Source organism: Bos taurus, chromosome 4 (assembly GCF_002263795.3).
Source record: "Bos taurus isolate L1 Dominette 01449 registration number 42190680 breed Hereford chromosome 4, ARS-UCD2.0, whole genome shotgun sequence".
NCBI lineage: Eukaryota > Metazoa > Chordata > Mammalia > Artiodactyla > Bovidae > Bos > Bos taurus.
In genome coordinates, this window is record NC_037331.1 from 81,243,291 (window position 1) to 81,258,609 (window position 15,319).

The 15,319-nt window shown below is 41.8% G+C and overlaps 1 protein-coding gene across 2 annotated transcripts in view; it reads right to left on the reverse strand.

Moving 5' to 3' along the window:
* Nucleotides 1-1,230, reverse strand: part of RALA (RAS like proto-oncogene A) — a 58,730-nt gene extending 57,500 nt beyond the window's left edge. The window contains exon 1 of one of the 2 annotated variants that reach the window (XM_024990797.2): nt 1,019-1,230. The gene's annotated coding sequence lies outside the window, so the exon portion shown is untranslated. The remainder of the gene's footprint in view (nt 1-1,018) is intronic. The other variant, NM_001034644.2, reaches the window with a different exon arrangement.
* Nucleotides 1,231-15,319: the final 14,089 nt, after the last annotated feature.

Consider the following 15,319-nt stretch of genomic DNA (forward strand, 5'->3'; position numbering starts at 1 on the left):
ACTAATGAAATGTGTTATTCAATATGTGGAGCATGATTAAAGTCGGAATTTATTTCCAGGACAAGAATTAACTCATGACACATATTTTATAACGATCCTCCCCCCCCCCCCCGCCTCCCCGCTCCCGACACAATTCGTAAATTAGGTGCTTTTTAGCTTGACAGGTAGGGCGTGGTCCTGGAGTTCTCAAACAACGTCAATGACACTTGGATGAGCTCTCACAAGTCTGGACATTCAGGTTCCCAAGAAAAGGCCAGTCAACTCCCTGATTCTCCCTAAACCTTGAAACAACACTGCCACCTCTCTGCGCCCTCACCTCCGCCCACTTACACACAGATACCCAGCCTGGAGCACACACATCACATCTTTCACTTTTGGAAAACCTTTAGAACGAACCACGGAGGAAACACCCCCTTGCTCAAAACACCCTTATCGCGTCCTCGCTTCAGAGGCTTGATTCCTGACTATTGGCTAAACCTGTGCAAGAGCCCTGGACCAGCTATTTAGTTCAGTGCGGACCATCTAATGACTTCAACCTGTAAAACCCGTTCCTTTAACTGGCACAAAACCCTACCAGAGATGTTTAAAAAGCAACTGCCCGCAAACAGACAAGGAGTGGAAGAAAGGGGAGGGGAGAGGGGCGGAGTGAGGCGCGGGGACTGCGGCGACGGGTCCCCCAGGTCGCGGGCACCGCCCAGGCGGGGACCTCGGCGCGGCGGGCCAGAGATGCAGGGTGACCTTCCGACGAGGCCAACTCAAAGGGGTGCCGGGCTCGGGGGACCCCGCCGCAACCGCCCGCTCTCGAGAGGTGCAATAGTCCGCACAGCGGCGAACACGGCGCCCCGGATTCCAGCTCGGGCTCGTCCCGCAGCTGGTTCCCGGGCAGAACGCGGGAGGTGCAATCTCGGCGTCCGGGCCCTGCGCCTGGGCCTCGGATCGCCGCCGCCCAGACACACCCCCGCCGCCCGGGCGGGCGGCCCCAACCCCTCCCGGGCCGGCCCGGGTGGGCACCGCTCACCTGCACCGCAAGCCGGTCAGCCGCCCCGTGGGCTCCGGAAGCCGCGGCTGAGCTGGCTCCAGCCGGACAGTGCTCCGCTCTTGTAGTCTAGGAGGCTCCGCGCCGGGAGCGGCAAAAGGAAGAGTCCGACAGGCGGCGGTGGAGCCTGGGCGGCAGGAGGAGGTGGAGGAGGACTCCGGGCGCTCCGCTCTCGGGAGATCCACCCTCCTCCTGGCCGCTCTGCAGCAGCTGCCGCCGATCACTTCCGGGGCGCTGGGGAGTGGGGCGGAGCCGGCTGGGAAGCAACTTCCTGTCTGCGAGCTGAGAGGAGGGTGGGGGGCCGGGGCTGGAGAACAATGGCCGGAGGGCGCGGGCTCTCCTGTGTCCACTCTCTGAGTGTTGAGGGCGGGCTTCACGGCCTTTAGGGCGGCTCCACCCCCGGCTCTCTGCGCCGGCGAGGTGAAGTCACCTCCCGGGGGCCCGGGAGTGGCCGCGGGCCTCGCTGAGTTTCCCGGATCTCGGCGCCACGACGTCCTTGTCTGTCTTCTGGGGACCAGGAGGGGGTTTTTGGAAGGAGGGGGAGAGCGGAGGCCGCCATCTTGCTTCTAGAGGGCAGCCCCTTCTCCCGGGGCGTCCTAGGGTGGAGGCAACTCTAATGTGACCGGGGTTTCCCGAATGGAGCCGGCGACGTGGCTCGTCGCGGGCCGAATCCCGGGAGATGAGTCAGTCGCCTGCTCTGCCTGGAGGGTCTGGTGGCCGCCCTGGGCCTCCTATTCTCCTGCTGATCCCTAGAGAACTCTTCATCGGCGGATAGCCTGGGATCCTTTCCTGAGGATTCCTGAGCCTCCTACGACACTGCAGCTCTGATGTCTTGGTGTGGCATTGAGATCAACCCGTAGCTTCATCGTGTAATTTGGGAACCTAAATTGGAAGTAGTTCCACTAAATCGTTTGTTTTATTTAATCCATCCACAGGTTCGAAATAAGATCGTTAGACTAACATCCGTTAGCAGCTACAGTCTTGTCTCTTGATACTTAACTCCCTTCTCCAGCCTCCCCACCCTCCAACTGAGTATCAACTCTGCGCTTGACACAGTCCATTCAAAGGATGCCCAGTCTAATGAAAACAAATAATTATGGTTGGAAGTGTAGTATATCAAGATGTAGAGAGAAAAGAATGGGTGAGTTTACTGAAACTGCTTTAAGCTTTTAATGTGGGGATTTTACAGCACCAAAAAGGGGTGGAGTGGCAAATCCAGATCCTGACGTGCAGCAAAGGAACAAATAGTATTGAAAAGTCTGAGAAGTAATTCGATTTCAAGCCTGGGCTGCTGAAAAAGATGAATCTGAAGTAGTAGACAGGAGCCAAACATGAACCGTCTTATGCTGTGCTGAGGCAATGCATAGAGGAATGACCTTGGACAGATTGATAATACAATTTAAGTTGGTGGATAGATTAGCTGAGGGGAGGAGCAGGGCAAGCAGAGAGCTTGTAGACCAGGGGCCATTACAGAAACCAAGAGAAAAGAACCATAATGTGCGTGGCAGTGAAAATCCAAAGATGAATTCCTAAAGTACAGGATGCCAAGTGAACTGGTTATGATAATTGATTCATGGGGGGCAGGTGCTTGCTGGGTAAAAGAATAGAAATGACTATAAGTATGCCTTGTCCTGCTTTTGGGGGAAGGATAAAGGTGTATTTTACAAATAGGGAAGGATTGGGATGGGGTAGGGTGCAGAAAATAAGTGCCATTTTGGACCTGGTGGACTTTAAGCATGGATGGTGCTGTCTAATGGCAGTTGCTATATATATCTAGAGCTCTGGGTAGGATGTGGTATGAAGTAACAAACACCACAGGCTTGTATTACCACATTCAAGCCAACTGTGCAGTCTCACTTCATTGAGCACAGATTTAAAACCACTTCTCCTTTCTCCCTACTTTTTCTTGGGAAAAATGGTGAAATATTACATTTTAAAAATCCCCATGTGGTGATATATGCCTAATGGCCTTCTAAGGACAATAAAAGTTAGGCTTGTGCCAGTTGCTAAATTGCTTCAGTCATGTCTGACTCTGAGATCCCATGGACTGTAGTCCACCAGGCTCCTCTGTCCATGGGGGTCTCAAGGCAAGACTACTGAAGTGGGTTGACATTTCCTTCTCCAGGGGATCTTTCTGACCCGGGATCGAACCCACATCTCCTGTGTCACTGCATTGCAGGCAGATTCTTTACCACTGAGCTATCTGGGAAGCCTATAAAAGTTAGGTTTGCAAAAGCTGAATATGACAATTATAACTAGGATAGCATAGTATTTTTAAGAGTCTTTGATTTTTATTAAAAGCAGATGAGTATTTATTTATTTGGCCTCATGGTACACCATGGGGGATCATAGTGCCCTGACCAGGGATCAAACCTACGTCCTCTGCTTTAGGAGTGCAGAGTCTTAACCACTGAACTGCCAGGGAAATCCCTATCTTACTTTAATTAAATTTTAAAAATTTAATAATTGACAAGGCATTAGTTAAACTGGCCATAGATGGAGGATTGAGGATGGTAGACTGCAGAGATACCTGTTGAATGGAGAACTAGAAGGAGGATGACTTTCAGAAGAGTGAGCAATGGAAACACAATGAAAGACAACTTCAAGTTAGTCAGCCTGTCTCAGCTGCTTCTTGGTTGTTTACAGCTATGCTAACCTAGCTTAAAACAGTCAGAAATAGAATGGATCATTTTTGAGCAGAGGCTTCAGAAAGCCACAAATAGCAAAAGCCCTATAAATAATAGCTACAGCAACAAACCAAAGACTAATTATTAGTTATTCTATATTCCTGTATAACAGCATTTTTTAAATACACACAAAAATAAACTCTCACCTTTAGTTCTTAGATTATTCAAATACATTATTCTCAATTTTCCTGGAATAGAATTACATTTAGGTGTAGTAAACAACCATGTAATGGATAATATACTTAACTCTAAATGAGAACAATGATCTTGAGGTCCAAAGTTCTTTTCACCATATGACCCCAGCAAAGTCATTTAACCTCTCAGTGCCCTAGCTTCTTTGACTATAAAATAGAGTTAATAATAACTTTCTACCAGTCTGCCTCTCAGAGATATTACAAGAAATAACATATATTGCTTTAAAAGCTCTTTGAGGTACTTGGATGAAAGGGCATAATGGTAAGTATATGTTATTAATAATCAGCACTAATATCCAGTAGAATGCATGAGCATTTCAAAATTTGCTGCCTGAACAACTCAAAGAACAGGAAGGATTCTGTTTTAAAATATACTTGGATTTCTTCTTGACTTGTTCGTTTAATTTTTATTGTTTATAAACCTACCTTATTTATGAGGAAAAAAGGTAAGTTTTAGTAACTATAATTCTTACATTTGCTTGTAGCTAATTATGCTTTTGGGAGAAGTATAAGGTATGTATGCTTTTGTCAGAATTACATTTTAGAATTAATGATCAGTTTACTGCAGTCGTTTAACTGGAATTTTCTACTAAAGCATTACTCACATCCCCATAGAATAGTAATTTACATGTAGTTACATGTTTGAAGTATGAAGGTAAGTGCATAAATCTGTCATTTTCATCATTGTTTAATCAGAAGGTCTTGTCCAGCATCTATTTCCACAGTAGATGAAATTTTGCCCCTTAGATTGCTGCCCTCAGTATTTCTCTTTTGAAAGGTGTATGTGTATATAAACATTCATTTACATATATTCATGGCTATATAATGTGCATATTTTTTATATACCTGCTTATATATCAATTTATAAAAAATATATTAATGTACAATAGCTATACATATAGTAATGACAAAAGCCGCCTAGATGTATTGGGAGTAAGGTGAGAAAGTTGTTCGTTACTAGCAGTTTGTCCCTATTGGTGGAAAAAGAACTCAAAATACACGTTTTATTATTAGTAGAGTTCTAAATATTATCTGTAATACCCGTGGTATATTAACATTTGTATTTCGTTTTGTTTTCATAACAACTTTGTAAGACATGCATTGTTAAAAAAAAAAAATAGGCTCAAAGGGTTTGAAGATTTGCCTAAGAGCTGAAAGACTCGCCATAAATTGTCATGTAGCCAAGTCAAACTCAATCTCTTATCCTGAGACTCTCAAATTAGCCTTCTTTCTAGGACTTCATAGATTGCTACCAGCTTGATATGGCAGTTATTTGCATTTCTGGCTTATGATTGATTGCCTGTTAGAATCTCAGAAATCTAGCCAAACTTAAATTTTTAAAACTTCAACTGCTATTCTTATGTTTATAGAAATGCCTTTACCACCTTGAAGACAGACATTTTGTTTTATTCATCTTCATGGTGTCAGGCGTAAGTAATTAAAATATTTTAGGGATAAAAATAAAAAGTATATTGTGATGATTAGTTGAATATGAAAAATATGTGATCACCTTAGAAGCTTTTAGGTGTGTGTGTCGATTTTTAGCACATTTAGGTAAAATTTTGTTTTGATTTGTTTTTTAGCTTAAGTTTATGAGACTCATAAGTTTATGAGACTCTGTTTCCTGCTTCACTTTTGCTGACATTAGGCCTAAAGGGGTAGGTTTATATAGGTACCATGACAGTCACTTGTATAATGTTTCTGCCCTAATGTTGTGGCCACTCTAGTGAGAATGCATGAAGAATGGAGGTCTGACATTTAGACTTTATAATCCTGCCCTTCATTTCCACTTTTGTGGACCACATATTTCCATACTTGTTCTGTTGGGATTAAAGGCTAAGACCACTAGATGAATGGTTCCCAAGTGTGACTGCTAACCTTCAGAACCACCTGTACAGACAGTCCCTGATTTTATGATGGTGTGGAAGCAATACATGTTCAGTGGAAACCATACTTGGAGTTTCGAAGTTTGAGCTTTTCCTGGGCTAGCCATATGGGTACAATACTCTCTCTCATGAGGCAGCTTCCAGTCAGCTGCGTGAACACGAGGGTAAATAACTGCTTTATCTCCAACCATCCTGTGCCCAGACAACCATTCAGTTTTTCATCTTAACTACAGTGGTCAATAAATTACATGAAATTTATAAAATAGATTTATTATAAAATAGGTATTCATGTTAGCTGATTTTTCCCAACTGTAGGCTAATGTAAGTGTTCTGAGCATATTTAAAGTAGACTGAGCTCAGTTATGATGTTCAATAGGTTAGATTTTTGACTTATGTTATTTTCAATTTATGATGGATTTATTGAGATATAACCCCATCATAAGTTGAGGAAGATATGGTTAGCTTTAAAGCAAATTTAGATTCTTGAGTCCCATTCTAAACAAAGTAAGTCTTGGGTAAAACCTTATATGTATATTTATATAAATTTAAATATATAACAAATATAAATAGTTCTGTTTATAGCTATAACACCCTCCTTCAAATTCTAATCAGTTAGGGTTGGGAAGTTCTGGTTTACTAACTTACCCAGTGTCACCCAGAACCCTAAATAGAGCTAGAAATGGACTCAAATTTTATGAATCTGAGTTAAGCACTTTTCACTGGACTTTTTCTGTCCTTTCACTGACTATGTATGATGGGGTGGAATGGAGAAGTGAAGGAAAAAATAGCAATTTCAGTTTAAAATTTTTTCCTACCATATTCTGTTCCATGGTTTTTGGATTAAATGAGTTAATATCTGTAGAGTACTTAGAACAGTATCTGGCACATGTCTAGTACATGTAGGTGAAATGTTAAATGAGTAGGTTAAATGTTAAATGAATGCTGTTGTCTAATTAGAGCATTTACTTTGCTCAGGGTTAATAAGGTAAAATTGAATTAGATATAAACATTTTCTATGTAGAAAAAAATGTGTATAACAGTGGCATCCTCCGCTTTTGTGTATGTATGTTTTGGAAACCCTGAATTTGTATAGCTGAAAATATCTCTATGCTGCTGCTTTTCATCTTTTCTGACACATTAAGAGAAATGTTAGTAATTATTGAATGAACTTTGGGATTTGCAGCTGTGTAGTATTTTTATATTCTTTCATTTAAGATGTAATTACAGTTAAAGTGCATTGGATGATGTATTTTGGGCTTCCCTGGTGTCTCAGACGGTAAAGATTCTACCTGCAATGCGGGAGACCTGGGTTGGAAAGATCCCCTGGAGCAGGGCATGGCAACCCACTTTAGTATTCTTGCCTGGAGAATCCCCAAGGCCAGAGGAACCTGGTGGGATACAGTCCATGGGGTTACAAAGACTCAGACACAACTAAGTGACTAAGCACAGCACAGCAGAGCATGATGTATTTTATACTGTCCTTCTATCACTGAATTAGCTCTAAAATTGATTTTTACTATTGTGAAATCAAGTATTCATTTTTTAGAAGCCATTGTCTGCTTGGATTGATCTTGCAAATGAAATATTTCCCTTGAATTAGGGAATAGATATGCTTAGTTCTATTTAATGTCTGTCCTCTTCAGGTTTCTTTCATAATCTTTCAACCTTGAATAAGTTTTTATACTTTTTAACTATAAATAAAATTGTGCATTTTTCTCACCAGTAAATGAAGAATCTATTTTGATATTTTAAAGAGCTCTTGATTACATTTTGACAGAGTCTGTGAAAATATACCTCTGGTCAGAATCTATCATTGTGAAAATAAATGCCCACTTTAGTTTTGTTCAGTTTTATAAGTTGTATTATTTTTCAGAAGAATCACTGCATACCTGTCATCAATATCTAGTGAAAGTGAAAGTGTGAGTTGCTCAGTTGTGTCCAACTCTGTGACCCCATGAACTGTAGCCCACCAGGCTCCTCTGTCCATGGAATTCTCCAGGCAAGAATACTGGGATGGGTTGCCATTCCCTTGTCTAGGGGGTCTTCCTGACCTAGGGATCAAACCCGGGTCTCCTGCATTGTAGGCAGATTCTTCATCATCTGAGCCACAATTCTTGGGCTTCAATGGCTTCTATTAATATATTCTTGTGTGTCTGTGTGTGTTTGGGTGTGCGGGTGAGTGTGTGGGTATACAAATACACAGAATACTTTCATATCTTCCTGTAGAATACAAATCTAGTCTTTAATATACTTCATTAAAATGAATTATTGTATTATAAACAAATTGATTTGTCCTGGAAAAGAGTAAAGGTGGGGATAGACTAGAACAAAAAGGTATTTATAAAATCAGGAGGAATCTGGTAGGTAGCAGGGATTACACCAGAAGATACAGATCTAAGAAACCAAAAGAAAGAATTAGATGCCATCCATTGGGAAGCAGTTGACTATCTGAGTCCAGAGTCAGCCAAGGAAAGGGAATTAGATTACCATTTATTGAATATTTACTATATTTGAAACATTGTACCAGGCACCTTACAAAAGAAGGGATGTCTGGCTATGTCCCATGAATCTGGATGGTTTGAGTCTTGGGGAATCAGAAAGAGGCATAAATCTCTTTCCTGGTTTTCCACTGAGAAAGAATTACACTATACAAGTCAGTCCTCCTGTAAAGGTTAGTGGGGTACATATTACGGTCAAGACACAAATCGCCTGAGTGTTCTTATTTTTGCCACATTATCCTTTCTTTGTTTTCTTTCTCTTTTTCTCCATTTAAAAAATCACCCATTAAACTTCCTCTACTTCCCATTCCATCTATTCTTCACTTCCTGTCTCTCCATCTTTACCTCTTCTCTCAAGTCATTTGCTCAAGAACTTTGCTACATGTATCAGCCCAATTTTTAACTTACCTAGACTACTGTGCTGGATATTTTATAGACATTCAAGAGATTATTGGCTATGAAAATATTTTATAAGTATAAGCAAATGGCATTTCACTTATATCCTGGGATCTTAGTCAAGTGAAAAACTGCATATCTTTATACTCTTAATAGGCATTTTCGTTGACTTCAGGATTATTCCATAGTTTCATTAATTTTCTGACAGAAAGAAATCAACGGAGGATGAATAGATACTATGATCTTTGGGTTTGGCCTGAAGGTTATTAAGGATTTCAATGAAAATGGAATCCATGCAGAGGAAAGGCCTAAAACAAAACAGATGAATTAGTTTTCTAATGCTGCTGTGACAGTTATCATAAACTTAGTGGCTTAAAACAAAACACACTTATAATCTTACAGTTCTGCAGATCAGAAATCCTACCCAGTGTTCAGTTCAGCTCAGTCGCTTAGTCGTGTCCGACTCTTTTCGACCCCATGAATCGCAGCACGCCAGGCCTCCCTGTCCATCACCAACTCCCGGAATTCGCTCAGACTCACGTCCATCGAGTCGGTGATGCCATCCAGCCATCTCATCCTCTGTCTTCCCCTTCTCCTCCTGCCCCCAATCCCTCCCAGCATCAGAGTCTTTTCCAATGAGTCAGCTCTTCACATGAGGTGGCCAAAGTATTGGAGTTTCAGCTTTAGCATCATTCCCTCCAAAGAAATCCCAGGGCTAATCTCCTTCAGAATGGACTGGTTGGATCTCCTTGCAGTCCAAGGGACTCTCAAGAGTCTTCTACAACACCACAGATCAAAAGCATCAATTCTTTGGCGCTCAGCCTTCACAGTCCAACTCTCGCATCCATACATGACCACAGGAAAAACCATAGCCTTGACTAGATGGACCTTGTTGGCAAAGTAATGTCTCTGCTTTTGAATATGCTATCTAGGTTGATCATAACTTTTCTTCCAAGGAGTAAGTGTCTTTTAATTTCATGGCTGCAGTCACCCACTGCAGTGATTTTGGAGCCCCCAAAAATAAAGTCTGTCACTGTTTCCACTGTTTCCCCATCTATTTCCCATGAAGTGATGGCACTGGATGCCATGATCTTCGTTTTCTGAATGTTGAGTTTTAAGCCAACTTTTTCACTCTCCACTTTCACTTTCATCAAGAGCCTTTTTAGTTCCTCTTCACTTTCTGCCATAAGGGTGGTGTCATCTGCATATCTGAGGTTATTGATATTTCTCCCACAATCTTGATTCCAGCTTGTGCTTCTTCCAGCCCAGCGTTTCTCATGATGTACTCTGCATATAAGTTAAATAAGCAGGGTGACAATATACAGCCTTGACATACTCCTTTTCCTATTTGGAACCAGTCTGTTGCTCCATGTCCGGTTCTAACTGTTGCTTCTTGATCTGCATACAGATTTCTCAAGAGGCAGGTCAGGTGGTCTGGTATTCCCATCTCTTTCAGAATTTTCCACAGTTTATTGTGATCCACACAGTCAAAGGCTTTGGCATAGTCAATAAAGCAGAAATAGATGTATTTCTGGAACTCTCTTGCTTTTTCGATGATCCAGTGTATGTTGGCAATTTGATCTCTGATTCCTCTGCCTTTTCTAAAACCAGCTTGAACATCTGGAAGTTCACAGTTCATGTATTTCTGAAGCCTGGCTTGGAGAATTTTGAGCATTACTTTACTAGCGTGTGAGATGAGTGCAATTGTGCGGTAGTTTGAGCATTCTTTGGCATTGCCTTTCTTTGGGATTGGAATGAAAACTGACCTTTTCCAGTCCTGTGGCCACTGCTGAGTTTTCCAAATTTGCTGGCATATTGAGTGCAGCACTTTCACAGCATCATCTTTCAGGATTTGAAATAGCTCCACTGGAATTCTATCACCTCCACTAGCTTTGTTCGTCGTGATGCTTTCTAAGGCCCACTTGACTTTACATTCCAGGATGTCTGGCTCTAGGTCAGTGATCACACCATCGTGATTATCTGGGTCGTGAAGATCTTTTTTGTACAGTTCTTCTGTGTATTCTTGCCACCTCTTCTTAATATCTTCTGCTTCTGTTAGGTCCATACCATTTCTGTCCTTTATCGAGCCCATTTTTGCATGAAATGTTCCCTTGGTATCTCTAATTTTCTTGAAAAGATCTCTAGTCTTTCCCATTCTGTTGTTTTCCTCTATTTCTTTGCATTGATCACTGAGGAAGGCTTTCTTATCTCTTCTTGCTATTCTTTGGAACTCTGCATTCAGATGCTTATATCTTTCCTTTTCTCCTTTGCTTTTCGCTTCACTTCTTTTCACAGCTATTTGTAAGGCCTCCCCAGACAGCCAATTTGCTTTTATCCCTGTCTCCTGTACAATGTCACAAACCTCCGTCCATAGTTCATCAGGCACTCTGTCTATCAGATCTAGGCCCTTAAATCTATTTCTCACTTCCACTTCCACCCAGTGTTCACTGGACTACAATCCATCTGTTGGCCAGGTACATTCTAGAGTCTGCTTGTTTCCCTTGTCTCATGGCTTCCTTCACCCTCAAGGCCAGGAGCATCGTGGGCCTGCCATCTCTCTGCTTCTCACAATTCTTTTTTCTACTTCTAAGGACTCTGGTGATTACATTGAGCCCATCTGGATAATCAAGGATAGCTTCCCTACCTTAAAATCAGCTGATTAATTCCATCTGGGACCTTAATGTGCCTTTGCTATGTAACCTAACCTAATCAGAGATTCCAGGGATTAGAATATAGACGTCTTTGGGGAAATGGGTATTATTGTTTTTTATGTATTTACTTATTTTGGTGCCTCAGGCAATAAAGAATCTGCCTGCAATGCAGGAAACCCAGGTTTGATCCTTGGGAAGGGAAGATGCCCTGGAGAAGAAAATGGTGACCCACTCCAGTATTCTTCCGTGGAGAAATCCATGGACAGAACCTGGCAGGCTACATTCCATGGGGGTCCCAAAGAGTCAGACATGACTGAGCAACTAACACTTTCACAGTTGAGTTAGAGAGAGGGGTGTTATTCCATCTACAACAAAGGAGAGGATCCAGGCAGTCCTTAAAAAAGGGACAAATTATGGCTTTAAGTAAACATCATACTTTGGAGGAATAGATGGCAACAAAGAAGTGCTAAAGACAGGACAGTTCATGACAGTGGAAATAACATTTTCATAGATTGGAGGAAAGAACTTGGATATGTCATGTAATTGTCACAGAAAATAACACCAAAGTCAATTTGTACTGGCATAAAATATTAAAATTTCAGGAAAGAATTCAAAGTGTACCACTTAGCTCTTGAAAGACTCAAAAATAATGACCTTGGGCAACTATATGCAAGTCACTCAAACAAAGCCTGTTTCTCTGAAGTTTAATAAAAATTACAAAAAGGATTTTACTCCACAATTACACAATTTGATGAATTTTGTATTGTAAAGTGCTAAACAATTTTATACGTCTTCTTATAACTCCTAGATAGTGTACTCTTGGAGCTTAATATTTTAGTTCTATTTTGATATTCTGTCTGGGATCTTCTAGTCTGCTTCTAAACCTAGAGAGAAAACCCTGGGCCTGTCTTTGTGTATGCACAAACACAGAAACTGGGGGGTTCTTGTTCCCACCACTTACCCCATTCTTCCTCCATGCTCAGAAAAGGCCATGAGGGTGGAGTAGATTTATGTAGCACAGAATAACAGTTTCACTTTTTCCTCTCATTCTTGCTGGGCCACAAAATTATCATTATCAGACAGTGAGATTAAAAGTATCTGTTCCTTTAGTATTTGCCTGAGGTTTTCTAATGTGAAAAACCTAACTACAGGTGGAATGTAATACACTAGCCTTCTTTTAGTTGCTGCCACTGCTGCTGCTAAGTCGAGTCAGTCGTGTCCGACTCTGAGCGACCCCATAGACGGCAGTCCAGTAGGCTCCTCTGTCCCTGGGATTCTCCAGGCAAGAATACTGGAGTGGGTTGCCATTTCCTTCTCCAATGCATGAAAGTGGAAAGTGAAAAGTGAAAGTGAAGTCGCTCAGTTGTGTCTGACTCTTAGCGACCCCATGGACTGCAGCCCACCAGGCTCCTCTGTCCATGGGATTCTCCAGGCAAGAGTACTGGAGTGGGGTGCCATCGCCTTCTCCCTTTTAGTCGCTAAAAACCTATTAAATGAAAAAGTCTAAATCTTTAGTTTCTGTGTATTTTTGAAACGGCCATTTAAAAACTACAATCTATGGCTCTCCTCTCTTCTGTTTCTGACTCACTGTGCTTATATTTTCTTTTTTCTGAGCACAAAAAATCTAGATGTCCCAAAGAAATAAACATGGAAGAAATAAATTAATATAATAATGGAATTTTAAAGTTGTAGAAGACTTCGGAAGTGGTCTAAACTAGAGAGTCTCTTTAAAAATGGTTTTACTATAATCCATGGTGTATGTGCTGTGTCATAAGTCACTTCAGTCACATCTGACTCTTTGCGACCCTATGGACTGTAGCCCACCAGGGTTGCTGCCCATGGCAGTCTCCAAGAGTGCAAGAATACTGGGAGTGGGTTGCCATTTCCTCCTCCAGGGAACCATCCTGACCCAGGGATTGAACCCGTGTCTCCTGTGTCTCCTTCACTGCAGGCTGATTCTTTACCACTGAGCCATCAGGGAAGCCCATGATCTGTGGAGGAAGGGCAACGGTCCTGAAGCCCACCAGTTTCCATTTTCTAATGAAAAGAGATCAGGGCTGGTAAATGCATCCATAGAAACTGAAGTAGAACCAGAATTCTAGTCATCCTCAAACCAGCTAGTCAAAAGGATAATCTACAGATAATCTACACTCACCTATGAGAACTGAAGACAGGTGTTGCTTTCTGGGGACCCATGGGAGCCAATGGTGCAGTTCCAGTCAAAGTCCAAAGTACCAAAAGAGCTAATGATGTAAGTTAAGTCTGAAAGCCAGCAGAGCAGAGACTCAAGAAGAGCCAGTGTCTCAGTTTGACTCTGAAGGCAGGAAAAGGGCTGATGTCTCAGCTCAAAGGCAGTCAGGCAGGAGGAGTTCTCTCTGATTTGCAGGAGCATCAGCCTTTTTATTCTATTTAGATCTTCATCTGATTGGATGAGAGCCATCCACATTAGGGAGGGCAATCTGCTTTACTCAGTCTATTGATTGAAAGGTTCATCTCATCCAAAAACACTCTCACAGATACACTCAGAATAATCTTTTACCAAGTATTATGGCACCTCACAGTCCAGTCAAGATACCATATAAAATTAAGCATCACAACCCAGGAAGCAGGGTGACAGCTCGCAGTAGGCTGCAACTCATGCTTACAGAGTTACTTTCACCTGGTCCGGTTTCCCACCAAAGCAAGAATCTCAACATCGTTGCTGGATGGCCATGTTACATTGACTTGAAGAGTGTCTCACTGTAATTTCAATTTGTCATACTTCTGTGGAACTACTCAGAATAAGTCTGTACTCTGTTCCATAGTATAGGCTATGCTAGCCTTTCAAATAAATTAAGACCCCTGTTATATTCTCCCAAGTGATTTTTTTCTAAGTTAAATATTCCCAGCTTATTCTTCTAATCTGTTATATGATTTCTCTGACACACTGCCATTTTCTCAGTTTTCACAAAATGTGATGCCTTAACCTGAACACATTATTCTAAATGTGTTCTAACTCCTTTATACTGAAAAATAAAACTTTGAGTCCCCACTTAACATTCTTCCCATAAAAGGAATTTTTTGTTGAGAGGATCACTGAAACCATTTTTTTTTACTATAATACTAGTAATGAAACTAGCCTTAATACAAGCTGTCCAAGTAGTTTACATAAATGAGCCTCACATACACACACACACATATATATGTGAATCTCTTGACTGAAATATATATACATCACATTTCCTGCAATGTATCACTTTTCTTGAGACTCAGAGTCAGTGGATGTCACACCGAATACCTAATCATCCTGATTTTCTTAGGTGTCTACCCATCTCTTGTGACTCATTCCTAGCACAGGAGTAAATCCTGATTGGTCTAAGCCAATTAGGATGTTTCCAAATGGGAGCAATCCCCCTTCCAAGGAGATTTGTTTAATGGCAGGCATGTGATACAGTTCTGGCCAATTAGACATGTAGGAAAGTTGGCTGGAGTTGCTTCTTAGAAAAATTTTCTCATTTATAAACAGGAGATCCCAAGAAATGGCCTCTTTCCTGCCTCTGGATGTTATAACTGGATGTATTACCAGGAACTGCTATAGCCATTTTACTATCAGCTGAAAATGTCAGAGTGAAGATATCGAAGGAACTGGAGTCCTTGAGACCACCAAAGCCCTCCTCTAAAATTATCTGCCCTTAATCTGTGAAAAAAGAAAGTGAAAGTTGCTCAGTTGTGTCCAACTCTTTGTGACCCCATGGACTATACAGTCCATGGAGTTCTCTACGCCTGAATACTGGAGTGGGTAGCCTTTCCCTTCTCCAGGGCATCTTCCCAACCTAGGGATCAAACCCAGGTCTCCAACATTACTGGCAGATTCTTTACCACTTGAGCCACAAGAGAAGGCCACCCTTCCTCTGTACTTCCAATCATACGAGACAATGAATTCTCTTATTGTTTAAGTCAAACTAAACCAGGGTTTTTGTTGTTGTTGCTGC